The 18,014-nt window shown below is 41.0% G+C and overlaps 1 protein-coding gene across 1 annotated transcript in view; it reads left to right on the top strand.

Annotated features, from left to right (window-relative positions):
* Positions 1–18,014, top strand: part of LOC106584619 (protein inscuteable homolog) — a 100,909-nt gene that overhangs the window by 551 nt on the left and 82,344 nt on the right. The gene's annotated exons all lie outside the window — the stretch shown is intronic.

Genomic DNA, 18,014 nt, shown 5'->3' with positions numbered 1-18,014 from the left:
CTTAATGATGGGATAAACTTCAGAGTTGTCTATTACTGCCTGGTATCTGACTAAGTCTTAGAATCATTCGCCTCATACACACACCACTAAGCTCATCAGTAGAAAGTGGCATCTTTGAGACTGTTTCTCACTGTTACTGCTGTTACTATGTCGGTTGATACAGAGCCTCTGCACTCTAAAAAAATGGTGGATTAAAAACAACCCAGCGTTGGGTAAATAGTGGACAGAACACATGTTATTTTGACCCAACCAGTTGGGCCACTTATTTGGGTTGTTTTCTTTGAAGACAGGAGGTGTGGCTTATAGTGGGGGTGTGGCTTTCAGGTAGTTATTTTTGGCCACGTGTAAATTGCATTCCTGTTCATCATGTTAAGTTCGTACACTGCATATTTCACTTTCCTTAAATATTTTTGCACAATACATGATCTAACATAAAACTAATAAAACATTATTTAAGTATTAAGTAACTTTCCCAACATTGGGACATGCATAGATACTTGATGAACTCATACTCCTGGGTATTCCTCACAAACATTTCAGTGATCAACTTACAGATAACAATACAACAAAACATATGAACCGGAATGACATTTACTCTCACGGGTGGCCAAAAAGAGCTATCTTAAAGCCACTCCCTTACTAAGCCATGCATCCAGTCTTCTGATCTGATCCAGTGGCTCATAGCCCAATAACCCAGCATCAATAACCCAACCAACTGAGTGACCCAACTGGCTTGGTCAAAATAGCCCAAATTATGTTCAATATTTACCCAAATTGGGATGTTTTTAACACCACATGTTTTGTTGTTGTGTGTGAGACACATTACAATGGCAGCTCCCATGGCAATGCTATCATCATCTGCAGGTCCGGATATTTAAGCCCTAGTTCAAAAAGCGCTCTATCGCCGCACTGAACTAAAAAATATGTCACTTTCTATTTGGAAGAGCAGGGACAGAGTGCCAGCCAAAACAATAGAGTGCGCCTTGGAATTTGATGAAAGTTTGGCAGCGTCTGCCGCTCTTTCGGTGAGGTACGGGTGAAGCACACCTCTGTTTCATGCAGTGCGCCAGAGCAGTTCTTCCACTGTCGGGAGAAATGGTAATGAATGTTAATATATGTTAATTGCATGCAAATAAAGGTTCTTCTCTACCACAACGGAATCATGGCATCAGATTCTGTAAGAGGTTGCTGTTATGCCTGTATTTGACCATAAACCAACGAGGAAGTCTGCTGCAGTTTTGAGAGTGGTTGTATGAAAACAATCAGTATCTCAATCAAAGCTCTTAACCATGCCAGTCCGTTCTTATTTCTATTCAGTTAGACTCGCCATAAATTCGGCGTCTGAACAGTGTGTAACTGGAGGACTTTGTGCCTGTCTGGGGCACTGTGGAAGCACTGATACCGATATCACAACGTTCTCTTTCTCGTATGTTTTAATGGAGTAGTGAACTTTTTGATAATTCCAAGTCTATACATTTCAATTGACCAAATCACCAACTGGTATCACAGTTAACATTGTAACATAGTGTACCTACATGGTAATTACTCTGCATTTCTCAGCTGTTCATATTAAGCACATGCTCCGCTACCCAGGCATAGGAAAGCAGCCTCCATTCAATATTCGGGTGCATACAGATGGTCTTTTTCCCCCAGACGCTGCCCATTTTGTAATGGGCCATTCTAAATCAAAACTGATTTTACATGTTAGTAAAGACAAGAATTGAGAATAGTCTGATGGGTGAAAATATGATCACTTGAGAACAGCGTGTGCAGCCTTGAGACAAGGAAAAGAGTGAACTTTTCTTTTTTTTACTTTCTCAAATCATCAATAGCCATAAGTCCCATCATGCAGCCCATATTAGTTTTGATTTCTAAGATATTCTAAGGTTTGTATCAACCACAACTAAAGTTGGCAAATAACTCTAAATCTAGCATATAGGACCTGTTTCAAATAACTTTTATGCTTAACATAGCCACTTCATATGCACACTCACTCAGTAATGGGAAAAATATCCTTTCTATTTTAGTTCAATTATATTCTTCTCACTATAAAATCATATGATATATACTGAGCAAAAATATTAACGCAACATATAAAGTGTTGGTCCCATGTTTCATGAGCTGAAATAAAAGATCGCAGAAATGTTCCATACATACTAAAAGCTTATTCCTCTAAAATGTTGTGCAGAAATGTGTTTGCATCCTAGGAAGTGAGCATTTCTCCTTTACCAAGATAATCCATCCACCTGACAGGTGTGGCATATCATGAAGCTGATTAAACAGCATGATCATCACACATCACACACCTTGTTCTGGTGACAATAAAAGACCACTCTAAAATGTGCAGTTTTGTCACACAACACAGCTGATGAAACTGATGAGTATTTCTGTCTGTAATAAAGACCTTTGTGGGGAAAAACTCATTCTGATTGGTTGGGCCTGGCTCCCCAGTGGGTGGGCCTACGCCCTCCCAGGCCCACCCATGGCTGCGCCCTTGCCCAGGGCCTCATTCATTTATTTAAATTGACTGATTTCCTTATATGAACTGTAACTCAGTAAAATACTTGAAATTGTTGCATGTTGCGTTTATATATTGGCTCACTATAAAATAATGGCACGGGACTGATAAGCATAGCTTGTCTGCTAAATGAAATAGCCTACAGCTTACAGAATGGCACATAGCCAGATAACATATTCTGTTCTTCTGAAATACATTTATTTCATATCTTGTTTCTTTAGACCTGCCTATAATGGATGTATTGTGATGGTATATATTAAATGGATTTATTAGACTTTTTTAAATGTAGATGTTCCAAAGGCGCGTATCAGTGGCTTGTAGGCACCTTGTAAGCTTGGAGGCCTGGAGATGCTAGACATGTTTATGTTAATTAACGGTCAATTACTGTGAGACCGGGCCGGATTAATTAATGTGCTTCATTTTAAGAAGTTATTTGGCCACTTCAGTTGTAATATACCTTATCAAAACATGTAGGCATATGGGCTAGGCAACATAAGGTGTGCAACTATGATTTGAAAAAGTAAAAAAAAAAGGCATGCGCTGTTTCTTACCTTACTGCACACAAGCTTGGCATCATTCACACGTGATAATATATAATTCACATGTGATAATATATAATTCACAAGTGATAATATATAATTCACAAGTGATAGGCGAATGTTGTCACCCATCAGACTATTCTTGATTTAATCTTGTCTTTACATATAGTATACTAAATAATAATCGTGTGAAATTTGTTTAGATTTAGAATAGACCATTATCATGCACCTGTCTTGAAACAGGGGCAGGGGAAAAAATACATGTCATCTAGGCACATAAATAACGAATGGAGGACACTTTTCCAGTGGTTCATTTTCATGCCAGCCAGGTAGTCTATACTCCTGTTGTAAAGCGAAGCAATGTGCTTAATATTAGGAAAGCTAAGAAATAAATATAGTAGGCCTAGCCTATTGAAAGCTGATGGGATCCTCCTCTTTTTAATAGAGGCCATAAGAACTCTGTTTTCTCACACATTTGCATAGCCTATAGAAATGTTGAGCAACATGAGCTCATCGGCTCTCAATAAGTGTTTGATTAGATTTTCGATTACATTTGCATTGTTGTCAGAGTGATTAGAGGGACAATAGAGTGCTGAGTACCAGGCAGTTAGCAAGTTTGGTAGGCTACTAATGACCATCAGCAGCATCCGAGCTTGGAGAAGCCTAGTTACCGTGACTAAACGGTCACATGGAATTTGACTGCGGTCATGACTCGTGACCACCAGTGTGGCGGTAAAACAGTCACCGAAACAGACCTAAGACCGGTAGTCGTTTGCATGACAATAACCATCTGACAAAATTTCATGACTGCCACAGCCCTAGTGACACCACTCATAACAGTACAGGGAATCATGTGCCCTAACAGAGAAACTGCTAACTCATTGCCCCCCACATCACCCATCTTGCCAATTGCTGCCCTCAAGGCTTCATCAAGGCCTACCATGTCTCTCATAGACCAATATGTGCCAGGCCAAACCACTCAGTGGATCATAGACCAATATGTGCCAGGCCAAACAACTCAGTGGTCATAGACCGATATGTGCCAGGCCAAACCACTCAGTGGATCATAGACCAATATGTGCCAGGCCAGACCACTCAGTGGATCATAGACCAATATGTGCCAGGCCAAACAACTCAGTGGATCATTGACCAATATGTGCCAGGCCAAACCACTCAGTGGATCATTGACCAATATGTGCCAGGCCAAACCACTCAGTGGATCATTGACCAATATGTGCCAGGCCAGACCACTCAGTGGATCCGATTCCCTCTTTGTGTCCCACTGAAAATATGCATTGCGTGGGGTTTTATTCAGAGTTAGGCCTGGGCTGCAAACCACTGAGGCCACGGCTGGTTGGAGTCTGTAAATCTGTGTGTTGGGTGTGGGTGGGTGCTGTGTAAGATGACAATGATTATAGTTGATTGTTGGCCGGGGTAGGCCGTCATAGTAAATAAGAATTTGTTCTTAACTGACTTGCCTAGTTAAATAAAGGTGTCTGTGTGTGTGTCTCTGTGTGTGCGTGTGTGTGCGTGCGTGCGCTTATGCATGCACACGTTCACGGTCGTATGTTATGTGCATATGACTGGCTGCTTTCCTGAGGCCACATTAGCATAGCTCCTCACTCTCATTCTTCTCTGGCCTGTTGAACAGCTGGGAAGGGGAGTGGCCTGCCTGACTAACTAACATGAACCACACATGTAGGTGTGGCCCCTAGCTCTGGCCCAGTGGCGGCTGCAGAGGGGAGGACAGCTCATAATAATGGCTGGAACAGAGTGAATGGAATGGCATCAAACACATGGAAACCACATGTCTGATGTTGTTGATACCTTTCCACATTTTCCGCTCCAGCCATTACCACGTGCCGGTCCTCCCCAATTAAGGTGTCACCAAACTCCTGTGCTCTGGCCCCTGACTGTACTCCCATACTGTTTAATTAGCTTCTCTCTACAAGCGTGGTAATTGGTGGATTCCACTTAAAAAATCTCTCTCTCTCACAACCCTCCACCCATAGTCACCACCCATCATCATAAGCGGGCCATGATGGGGTAATGTGTTGTCGTGACCACTGTCTGATCATGGGTATAGATAGCATGGTGGGTGTGGCTCAGTCCATTGACCACTGCTATACCATGCATTTGAAAAGTATTCAGACCCCTTGACTTTTTCCATGTTATGTTACAGCCTTATTCTAAAATGTATTAAATACATTTTCCTCTCATCAATCTACACACAATACCCCATAATGATGAAGCAAATAGATTTAGGTTTTTTGTTTGCAAATTAAATAAAAAACCTGAAATATCACATTTACATAAGTATAAATGTGGGACCTTATTTATATATAAAAAAAACGATTTAATCAATTTTAGAATAAAACTGTAACTTAACAAAATGTGTAACAAGTCTAGGGGTCTGACAAGGGCTCTGAATGCCCTGTAGTTGGAACCCGTTATGCTTCAGCTGATGCATACAGTATATGTGTTTGATTGTAATGTCTAGCTTGGCTGGAAGCACTGTGCTTGATGTAGCTAAGCTAGCAGAGGTTCCTCCAGGAAATAAATGGAGAATGGACCTGTACAGAGACATAACATATCAAAATATCCTTGTAAATAGAATATAACTAAATATACTGAGCCATTTCCCAATACACATATTCTCCATTAAAATTGTTTTTTTTTGGTCCAACACTAGGCTTAATCTGTGTCTAGGAAAGTGGCCCATAGAGTTAACCTGTTATGATTAACTACTGTTGTTTTCTTAACCCATCACCATGAATTTGAATGATAACATATTGGCCTACAGTTAGCATTTTGCCATGCGTTGTTCCACCAGTGGTTTACTCCGTTGTTATTGTCTGTCTCTCCTCTTCTGACTCCATCTGTGTGGCCAAAGCGTGTGTCAAGGCGAGGTCAGTTAGTGTTTCGTTCCCTACCCTCTGGAATCCCTTGGTTTAATCCATCGCTCACACGGTGTCGGCCTGCTCTCCTCCTCACATTTCCAACCCAAGGTTATACTGTGTTTTTCTCAATGGAAATCCACGGCCTGTATTCACAAAGCGTCTGAGTAACAGTGCAGGATGTAGTATCAGTTTTGCCTTTTAGATCATAGTAAACAAGATTACATGGACAGGGAGGGACCTGGTCCTAGATCAGCACTCCTACTTTGAGATGCTTTGTGAATATGTTGTCTGGTTGATGAAGCTAGCACCCCTATGCTTTTATAGACTATAAATGAGGTCTCACAGATTTCTCCCTCAACCCAAGCCCAAAGGCAGAATACACTATGAAACTTCAAGGCAAGTCCTCTTTTATTTTCTCCAGTTGTTTTTATGGAAATGTCCACTGCCAAAAGAGTAAATTCGTGCAATCCCTGATGAATTACAAATGTTTCAGAAGTCAGCTAAAACTGAAGTGGTTGGCATGTTTAAAGACACAGTCATGCTGCCATTAGTAACTTTAGTCATGACAATACTTTGCCAGGTTAGCAGGACGTCCCTACGTGAAACTCCAGGCACAAAAACAAAACGTTGTTTTCTGTTCACTTTCATCAAGCTTCTCCGTGGGGCAATTGAAAGCAGAGATGATGGCCAGGCCCATTCCATGACAATTTTAGAAATATTCCAGGCAGACATTAGCTTGACACCAAACACCATCAGTAGCTGATGCCGGGCCGACCCCCAGAGAGGACGTTTTTTTATGGAGGTCAACGAGAGGGCTTTGAATTTGGTTAACAAAAAATGTAATGGCTTATTTGCTACGTGTGGCTTATTTGATGGAATATAAGTTTTGTAATGCTTAGGCTGTAATGAGTGAACTGATATAAATATGACACGTGGCATCCCAGCAACTCTGAAAAAAAAACTTTAAATGGGAGTTGTGCCTGTTGTTCACACATTCATCTGCCCTCTCATTGGCTAGAATGGTCGCAGCTGATCTTACCTCCTCCCACTTTCTTCCATTTTTGAAGACATTTATTTTGAATTGTTACAGCAGTCACTTGATCAATCAGTAGTATCTGATCAATATAATGGATAATCTGTGCCGACTTCCAGCTGTTGACCTTTTAACCTGGGGAGTTTAATGTACCGCCCTCAATAATGTTTGTCTCTGTCACTAATAATAAACAAGTGGGTTAGCATGACATGTGATAGCCTTACCCTTCTGTCTCTACCTCATTTGCTTCCCTCTTTCACGGTCTACCTCCACTGCCTCTCTCTATACCCCCTTCTCTCTCTCCATACATTCTAATTGGAAAGCTGTACAAGGTATATGTGTTAAACAACTGGGAGGTGGAGTAAGGGAGTTGTGTTAGGGGATGAACATAGAAATCCATTGTGTGTGCAGTACAAAATGAGGGTAATATCTATCTCCTCCTCCTTACAGTCAGTGTTGATGCAGTGGAGGGTTCCTCAGGGAACCTTGTGAGGGAACTCTTAACTGCATTACAAATTGCACCCTATATCAGGGATCATCAACTAGATTCATCCGCGGGGACCATTTTTTCATGAGCAGTTGGTCAGGGGGCCAGAACATAAAACCTTTCAAGCATACATTTGTATCTGATCACATGTACAGGTAACTGCCAAAATAATGGAACCACTTGTGTAAATGAGGGATACAAAGTATATCGAAAGCAGGTGCTTCCACACAGGTGTGGTTCCTGAGTTAATTAAGCAATTAACATCCCATCATGCTTAGGGTGATGTATAAAAATACTATGCAGGCCATTATTTTGGCTACAATGGCTATGCACCCATAGGATGACAGGGCATGAGTGGTCACTGAATGGTTTGATGAGCATGAAAATAATGTAAACCATATACCATGGCTTCTCAGTCACCAGCTCTCAACCCAATTGAACACTTATGGGAGATTCTGGAATGGCACCTGAGACAATGTTTTCCACCATCAACAAAACACAAAATGGTGTTAAATCTCTCCAATACAGTTCTAGACACTTGTAGAATCTATGCCAAGGTGCATTGAAGCTGTTCTGGCTCGTGGTGCCCCGACGCCCTATTACGACCCTATTTTCGTGTTTCTTTTATTTTGGCACTTACCTGTCTCTCTATTATGCGTGATAATACTTTGGAACAGACTTCCAAAAATAAAATCACTTGGAGCTGATATGCTGGTGTTTTTACAGTCTTATGTCCCCTCCCATATAGTGTACTACTTTAGACTAGGGCCCATGGGGCTTTATTCAAAAGTAGTGAACTATAAAAGGGAATAGGGCACAGCCCTCCTCACTCTCTCTGGTTTTTGTGGCCTCTCACCACTTCCTTAACAAGCTGGTCTATCCTTTAGCGATGGTAGCCTAACCTCCTGAGAATGTGTCTGTTTTACCGTAGGTTTTTGACTGTGTGGTGGAACAACACTAACAAAAACACTTCCAGAATTCTACTTGGGCTCTGAAGTGATGTTTGTTTTTTTGGGGCTGTGCGTAGGGACCCAGGTCTGGGCATGGCCCCCCCTCTCCACCTGCGCACGCGCGGACACGCACGCACGCACGCACACACACACACACACAACCCACCCCTTCCTCTAATGTCAACCAGCTGTAGATTTCAGTCGCAAAGGATCCCCCGCCCTCCCCTTCTTTCACTTTCAGGACCTCACTTTCTGTGTGGCCCTTTCGTGTAGGATTAGTTCCACACCGACTGAGGAACACAAGGCAGTATCCGCTCAGGGCATATTAATGGGATATGAAGGCCGTTATTTACGTCATGATAGGTGTCAGTGGAGGGAGAAGGCTAGACAGCAAGTTGTAAATTGAATTTGCATTTGACTCCTGTGTTTTGTAGGTCTGCATTCTCATATGAAAGCAAAGAAGAGAGGCAGCAAACAGGGGCAAAGCCATTGCTAAGGCATTCCATCTAACTGGGGAGCAGTGTCATGGAAACTCCAGTGACGTCATTGGGAAGAGATTGACGGTAGAAGATTGAACCAAAACACAGATTATCCATTATTTTGATCAGATACTCAAGTGGCCGTTCTAACAATTAAAATAAATGTCTTCAAAAATGGAAGGCAGAAAGAAGGAGGCAAGGTCAGGTGGGACCATTCTAGCCATTGAAAAGGCATTAACGGTTTCCACTAGTTACCACAGCCACAAAGCTGTTTTGTAAGAATTCATGAAAACAAAAATGTGCTTTTTGATTTTAATTGAAGGTTAGGTTTAGGCATAAGGTTAGCAGTGTGGTTAAGGTTAGTGTTAGGTTAAAAATCACATTTTAAGAAGATAAATTGTAGAAATAGGCATGGTTCATGAGTTTGTGGCAGTGGTAACTACTGACGAACTGGAAGAACTCAGATATAAAGTGTTTCTTCTCAAAGTTGCCGGGATGTCACGTGTCCTTATTATATCAGTACACTCGTAACAACATAATCATTACAAAACTTCCATTCTATCAAATAAGCCCCACATAGCAAATAAGCCATTCAATGTTTTGTTAACTAAATTCGACACTCTCATTGATCTCCATACCAACACTCGCTTTTTAGCGAAAAATAAGAAAAAGACGCCACCTGCTGGACAAGACAGATTTTGGGCCCAGTTACCCCTCTCGCTTTGCCTGTTCTTCTCTGACCAAAATGGTGTTGTAGGCAATGGCTGAGAATTTACTTCAAAGGACCTTTTGGTCTGATAGCTGTTTCTTGCCAAAGGAGCGGAACACATCAATCTCATGAAACCTTTCCAGCAATAGTAAGCTGTGGTGTATTATTAGTGCCAGATGTTTTTAAGGTCAACTGCCCCTTAGAAACCAATTTCTCTGGTTTAAACAGCCTACGTGGGTCAGAAACATTAATTCTAGTCTCAAAAGTGACTACAAAATAGGACACTTTTGTTCATAAAGTCTGTCTCGTCCAAAACAGAGTTTTGTAAGTGAGTTCGTCACAATTTACTGGAGGGTTGGGTATGGATTACAATCATGCACACTTGCCCACAAACATGAGAGAAGCATCTCTACTGATTGCGCTCTATCCAATCATATAGCAGCCAGAACCTCCAGACAGTGAAACAGACCTGCCCGTTGCGCACCAACAAATGCCGGGTAAATAGTGGACAGAACACAGGTTGGGTTATTTTTTTACCCAGATATTTGGGTCAATTAGTTGGGTTATTGAGCTATTATCCACAGGATCAGAAGACTGGAAGTGTGGCTTAGTAGGGGCGTGGCTTTCAGCTGATTATTTTTAGCCACCCATTTAGAGTAAATGTCATTCTGGTTGATCTGTTCTATTGTATTGTCAGCACCAGCTAAGGTTGAGCACTGGTAATTCTGTATTGAAACGTGGCTTAGAAAAGTTCAGCTTCTCAACTGCCTATGCTTAATTGTTGGGATAGTCACCACTTTATGATATTTAAACAAATAATGTTATTAATAGTATATAAAAGCACATAATGTGGCATAACATTAAAGGGAAATTGTAATTTTTAATGTAGAAACATTGCATGATTAACCGGAATGACATTTACTCACAGGTGGCCAAAAATACTTATCTGAAAGCGACACCCCCAATAGCTCACGTCTCCTGAAAATAACCTATGGATTACATTAAAAAAGACCCACAAGTTGGGTTAACCCAACATGAAGGGAAATAAAAACAATGGATGGTTAAATTAACCCATGATTGGGTAACCCAAAGGTGTGGCCTATTGGGGGCATGGCTTTCAGATACTTATTTTTGGCCACTCGTGAGAGTAAATATAATTTATATTCATTTGCACACTGCAAATTTCAATTTTCTTTCAATATTGTTGCACATTACATATTTTAATATAACATGTATAACATTATTCATTAAATATTAGAACAAAGTGGTAATTATCCCAACATTGTTGGGATACAGTTGAAGTTTGAAGTTTACATACACCTTAACCAACTACATTTAAACTCAGTTTTCACAATTCCTGACATTTAATCCTAGTAAAAATTCCCTGTCTTAGGTCAGTTAGGATCACCACTTTATTTTAAGAATGTGAAATGTCAGAATAATAGGAGAGAGAATGATTTATTTCAGCTTTTATTTCTTTCATCACATTCCCAGTGGGTCAGAAGTTTACATACACTAAATGACTATTTGGTAGCATTGCCTTTAAATTGTTTAACTTGGGTCAAACATTTTAGGTAGCCTTCCACAAGCTACACACAATAAGTTGGGTGAATTTTGGCCCATTCCTCCTGACAGAGCTGGTGTAACTGAGTCAGGTTTGTAGGCCTCCTTGCTCGCACACACTTTTTCAGTTTTGGCCACAAATTTTCTATAGGATTGAGGTCAGGGCTTTGTGATGGCCACTCCAATACCTTGACTTTGTTGTCCTTAAGCCATTTTGCCACAACTTTGTGAGTATGCTTGGGGTCATTGTCCATTTGGAAGACCCATTTGCGACCAAGCTTTAACTTCCTGACTGATGACTTGAGATGTTGCGTCAATATATCCACATAATTTTCCATCCTCATGATTCTATTTTGTGAAGTGCACCAGTCCCTCCTGCAGCAAAGCACCCCCACAACATGATGCTGCCACCCCCGTGCTTCACAGTTGGGATGGTGTTCTTTTGCTTGCAAGCCTCCCCCCTTTTCCTCCAAACATAATGATGGTCATTATGGCCAAACAGTTCTATTTTTGTTTCATCAGACCAGAGGACATTTCTCCAAAAACGACAGTCTTTGTCCCCATGTGCAGTTGCAAACCGTAGTCTGGCTTTTTTTCATGGCGGTTTTGGAGCAGTGGCTTCTTCCATGCTGAGCGGCCATTCAGGTTATGTCGATATAGGACTTGTTTTACTGTGGATATAAAATATTTTGTACCTGTTTCCTCCAGCATCTTCACAAGGTCCTTTGCTGTTGTTCTGAGATTGATTTGCCCTTTTCACACCAAAGTACAATCATCTCTAGGAGACAGAACGCGTCTCCTTCCTGAGTGGTATGACGGCTGCGTGGTCCCATGGTGTTTATACTTGTGTACTGTCGTGTCTTTGGGTACCATTAAACGGAAGACATGTTTATCAATTAACTCCCTGTAATTATTATCACGCGATTAAACTGATTAATCGTTTAATTGTAATTAATTAGGAGATCGGGGCACCAAGGAGAATATTCAGATTACAAAGTTATAATTTTCCTAACATAACTTTCCTATATTATTATATAGGCCGATTATCTTCTGGTTTAAATGGTGTATTTTACCTCTAGTCCAGTCTCATTCCAAACGTCGTAAATTGTTGTATCTGCACGAACCCAGTCTTTACTAAAATCATCCATACATCAATTGCCTTAAAATCATTTATTTACTACACTAAGTAATTAACAGAAAACATACAAACAGTGATTATCGTCACAAAGGATTGGTAGAGGAATGTGCCCTTGTGGGCTAAACAGGCAGGTCGGCCTGTTGAACAATGGGTCATAAACGGTCAGCTGAGAAGTTACACAGAGTTCATTAATATTAACAATTGACAATTGAAGGCTCACTCATTCGGGAACAATTGCAATCAATATATATTTACGCTCATGTGTCATCGTGATCCTTGTTCGAGAGTTCTGTTCTGTTGGGGAGTTTTGTCCGCGTTCTCTCTCTCTCTCTCTCGGTTAGAATGGATCTTTCAGAGCGACATTCATTAATGTCGTCATAGAATGGTTGTTTCGTTGGTCTTCGCGTTCAATGATATAATTTACTTAGCTGCAGACTAATAATTAATATCAAAGACTTATTCTTATTCTGTCGGTCTCGATAGTCTAAAAGTTAACCACGTGGTATAGTTCACTTTCAGTAGAGTACTTGGATGGTCAAACCTCTGGCCATAGAGTGTAGGCCTGGTCTGGGGAAATATAAATCAAGGGGTGTTTTATAGTGCCCATAGAACAGGCTTGTCAAATGACGCCTGGTCCTGTATGGGTCCCTGGGGGCGTGCCTATGACTGAGTTAGATTTGGTTACAGAAATACAATTCTATCACATTACATCAGTACATAGCATCTCAATGTCTTACAAAAGCTTTATCCTTATTAATACATTCTATACAACCATTATGATGCTATTATATAAACAGTTTTATGGTAATATGGCTATATTGTCTCTTCTGAGTATCACAAAATTGTACCAAGCGGATCAGTTCGTAGCTGGATTCTTCACCAATCTTCCATACCTTCTCCAGAACACAAAATGTCGCTTGGCTCTCCAATTCTATGACTTGGAAGAATTTCCTGTGTCTCTCTATGGGCCATGTGGCCAGAGACTCTCCTAGAATTTTTGAGTTTTTACGACCCTTTACACACAGGGTGGATTGGGGGGAAGGTAGGGGGGGGGGTGCAAAAGGGAGGGGGTCAACTGTCCTCCCTGTACCAAAAGAGGCCAACGTCATGACAGTACTATTGTTTGTACAGATGAACATGGTACATTCAGGTGTTTGGAAATTGCTCCCAAGGATGAACCAGACTTGTGGAGGTCTACACATTTTTTTGTAAACTTCTGATCCGCTGGAATTGTGATACAGTGAATTATAAGTGAAATAATCTGTCTGCAAACAATTGTTTGAAAAATTACTGCAAAAATCTCTGAAGCTGGAGACTCTTACCTCCCTCACTAGCTTTAAGCACCAGCTGTCAGAGCAGCTCACAGATCACTGCACCTCACAGCTCACTGCACTGCACGGCTATATATAGCTCATCTGTAAATAGCCCATCCAATCTACCTCATCCCCATACTGTATTTATTTATTTATTTATCTTGCGCCTTTGCACATTCATCTTCTGCACATCCTACCATTCCAGTGTTTAATTGCTATATTGTAATTACTTTGGCATCGTGGAATATTTGTTGTATACCTCTCTTATCCTACCTCATTTGCACATGCTGTATATAGATTTTCCTACTGTATTATTGATTGTATGTTTGTTTATTCCATGTGTAACTCTGTGTTGTTGTATGCGTCGAACTGCTTTGCTTTATCTTGGCCAGGTCGCAGGTGCAATTGAGAACTTGTTCTCAACAAGCCTAGCTGGTTTAAATAAAGGTGAAATAAAAAAACTTTAAAAAAAACTTGTGTCATGCATAAAGTAGACTTGCCCAAACTATAGTTTCTAACAAGACATTTGTGGAGTGCTTGAAAAACAAGTTTTAATGACTCCATCCTAAGTCTATGTAAACTTCCGACTTCAACTGTACATACAGTGAGAGAAAAAAGTATTTGATCCCCTGCTGATTTTGTACATTTGCCCACTGACAAAGAAATGATCAGTCTATAATTGTAATGGTAGGTTTATGTGAACAGTGAGAGACAGAATAACAACCAAAAAATCTAGAAAAACGCATGTCAAAAATGTTATAAATTGATTTGCATTTTAATGAGGGAAATAAGTATTTGACCTCTCTGCAAAACATAACTTAGTACTTGGTGGCAAAACCCTTGTTGGCAATCACAGAGGTCAGACGTTTCTTGTAGTTGGCCACCAGGTTTGCACACATCTCAGGAGGGATTTTGTCCCACTCCTCTTTGCAGATCTTCTCCAAGTCATTAAGGTTTCGAGGCTGACGTTTGGCAACTCGAACCTTCAGCTCCTTCCACAGATTTTCTATAGGATTAAGGTCTGGAGACTGACTAGGCCACTCCAGGACCTTAATGTGCTTCTTCTTGAGCCACTCCTTTGTTGCCTTGGCCGTGTGTTTTGGGTCATTGTCATGCTGGAATACCCATCCACGACCCATTTTCAATGCCCTGGCTGAGGGAAGGAGGTTCTCACCCAAGATTTGACGGTACATGGCCCCGTCCATCGTCCCTTTGATGCGGTGAAGTTGTCCTGTCCCCTTAGCAGAGAAACACCCCAAAGCATAATGTTTCCACCTCCATGTTTGACGGTGGGGATGGTGTTCTTGGGGTCATAGGCAGAATTCCTCCTCCTCCAAACACGGCGAGTTGAGTTGATGCCAAAGAGCTCCATTTTGGTCTCATCTGACCACAACACTTTCACCCAGTTGTCCTCTGAATCATTCAGATGTTCATTGGCAAACTTCAGACGGGCATGTATATGTGCTTTCTTGAGCAGGGGGACCTTGTGGGCGCTGCAGGATTTCAGTCCTTCACGACGTAGTGTGTTACCAATTGTTTTCTTGGTGACTATGGTCCCAGCTGCCTTGAGATCATTGACAAGATCCTCCTGTGTAGTTCTGGGCTGATTCCTCACCGTTCTCATAATCATTGCAACTCCACGAGGTGAGATCTTGCATGGAGCCCCAGGCCGAGGGAGATTGACAGTTCTTTTGTGTTTCTTCCATTTGCGAATAATCACACAACTGTTGTCACCTTCTCACCAAGCTGCTTGGTGATGGTCTTGTAGCCCATTCCAGCCTTGTGTAGGTCTACAATCTTGTCCCTGACATCCTTGGAGAGCTCTTTGGTCTTGGCCATGGTGGAGAGTTTGGAATCTGATTGATTGATTGATTGCTTCTGTGGACAGGTGTCTTCTGTACAGGTAACAAACTGAGATTAGGAGCACTCCCTTTGAGAGTGTGCTCCTAATCTCAGCTCGTTACCTGTATAAAAGACACCTGGGAGCCAGAAATCTTTCTGATTGAGAGGGGTCAAATACTTATTTCTCTCATTAAAATGCAAATCAATTTATAACATTTTTGACATGCGTTTTTCTGGATTTTTTTGTTGTTATTCTGTCTCTCACTGTTCAAATAAACCTACCATTAAAATGATAGACTGATCATTTCTTTGTCAGTGGGCAAACGTACAAAATCAGCAGGGGATCAAATACTTTTTTCCCTCACTGTAGGCACTAAAGTAACTCACACTTTTGCCTTTTTAAAGCTACAAAAGTGTCATATTAACATGTGTTGACAATACAACATGGCAAATTAACCTGAATGACATTTACTCTCACAAGTGGCCAAAAATAATTATCTGAAAGCCATGCCCATACTTAGCCAAACCTCCAGTCTTCTGATCTGACCCGGTGGATCATAGGTCAACTTAAAGAAAACAATGGTTTGTTTGTGATCCAAATGGCTGGGTCAAAATAACCTAACATGTGTTCTTTCCAATATTTACACAAATTTGGTTGTTTTTAACCCAGCATACTCGACAGTGAATCTCTTTTGTGTTCACACAGCAAAAACCTTGAAGTCGTCAGCCACTCAGCCTTGTTAAAATACTCCTAACCAGAAGGTTGCAGTACCGTTGTTTGGCAATATATGTCTATCTATGTTCCTTAGTTCATGGTCTAGATTCCAATGTTAGTGAACTAGCTAGCTGCGCTAATGTTGCTATTTTGTAGAAAGCCCTTGTTGATACTAGCCGGATGGCCACAGCTAGATAACTAGCTAGCAAGATGAAGAAACTATTTAATTCACTCTCCATAATCCTATAATGCCAGCCCTGAGCCAAATGTTTAGCGTGCCAAACGTTATCACGTTCGCGTGCTAGCACAACATAACTAGACATACAGAATGGCACCGGAGGGGATGGCTGCTGTTTTACATGCTTCTAACCAACTGTGCTATTTTGTTAGTTTCTTCACGTTGATTGTAACTTACCTTTGTACTTATTTTGTACATAATGTTGCTGCTACCATCACTTTGGACCGAAAATAACATCTGGACATCAGAACAGTGACTACTCACCTCGAACTGGACAAAAAATATTTTTTCTTTAATGAGTCCGACACGAATGGATATACTGCCTTCTTGGGAACGGGCCCAAATCGCTGTCATTTGCATGAAGAAAAGATGTCGGGCTACCTTCTGAGAATTCATAGGCGAGTGAGTAAACCCTCTCTACCATCAGTCCTATTAGCCAATGTGCAATCATTGGATAACAAAATGGATGAGCTCCAATCAAGGATATGTTATTTTTATTTAGCCTTTATTTAACTAGGCAACTCAGTTAAGAACAAATTCTTATTTACAATGACGGCCTACCCCGGCCAAATCCGGGCGATGTTGGGCCAATTGGATCCAAACTAGGGACTGTAGTGACACCTCTTGCACAGACTTGCAGTGCCTTAGACCGCTGCACCACTCGGGAGCCCTGTCCTACCAACGGGACATTAAAACTTCTTAGGGATAGCCGTCCCGTTAACGGGACAGTTGTAAATCATGCAGCTCCTTGTGTCACGATCGCAGATTTTAGAGGAACAACAGATGTCGGTACATATAAGTGTCTTATATTGGTTGAATGCAGTTATATTAACAAGAATTTAAGCTCTGTCCAATTTACAGTAGCTATTACTGCGAAAAAAATGACATGCTATTGTTTGAGGAGAGCTCCTAACAAAACACTTTTTTCATAGGTTTGATAAATTCACCTCTGAAGGTGAAATGTGTACATTCATTCTGAAATCTTGCTCTGATTTATCATCCAAAGGGTCCCAGAGATAACATGAAGTGTCGTTATGTTAGATAAAATCCTTTTTCATATCCTAAAAAGGTCCATATAGCACGCACGATCGATCTTGTGGACACCATCGGAATTAAAACCAGAGTGATGGCTAGATTTGGGGCCTTTCTGTTGCATTTCAAAGATGGTGGTAGAAAAATACAGTTGTTTTTTTCTTTGTATTTTCTTCTACCAGATCTATTGTGTTATATTCTCCTACATTCAATTCACATTTCCACAAACTTCAAAGTGTTTCCTTTCAAATCGTACCAAGAATATGCATATCCTTGCTTCAGGGCCTGAGCTACAGGCAGTTAGATTTGGTCAGGTATTTTCAGTACAAAAGGTATTGTTACCTGGCCACATTTCATCTTATCTCCTCATTCGCCAGGTGATGTCTTCATGACCATAGGCCTTAATACCAGAATGTTCCAAGTTGACAATAGTGCCCCACTACCTGACCATGTGTTAACTTGCCTCCAATAAGGACAGTATGACAATAAGGGCTATAGCCATGTGTTGTGTGGTCTCTGCCCCTTTCATTATTAATAAGAAGCTTTTGCTAGCCTTGT

This window comes from Salmo salar, chromosome ssa23 (genome assembly GCF_905237065.1).
Source record: "Salmo salar chromosome ssa23, Ssal_v3.1, whole genome shotgun sequence".
Classification (NCBI taxonomy): domain Eukaryota; kingdom Metazoa; phylum Chordata; class Actinopteri; order Salmoniformes; family Salmonidae; genus Salmo; species Salmo salar.
Note: the sequence above shows the minus strand (reverse complement) of the source record. Positions and strands in the feature narration are given on the sequence as shown.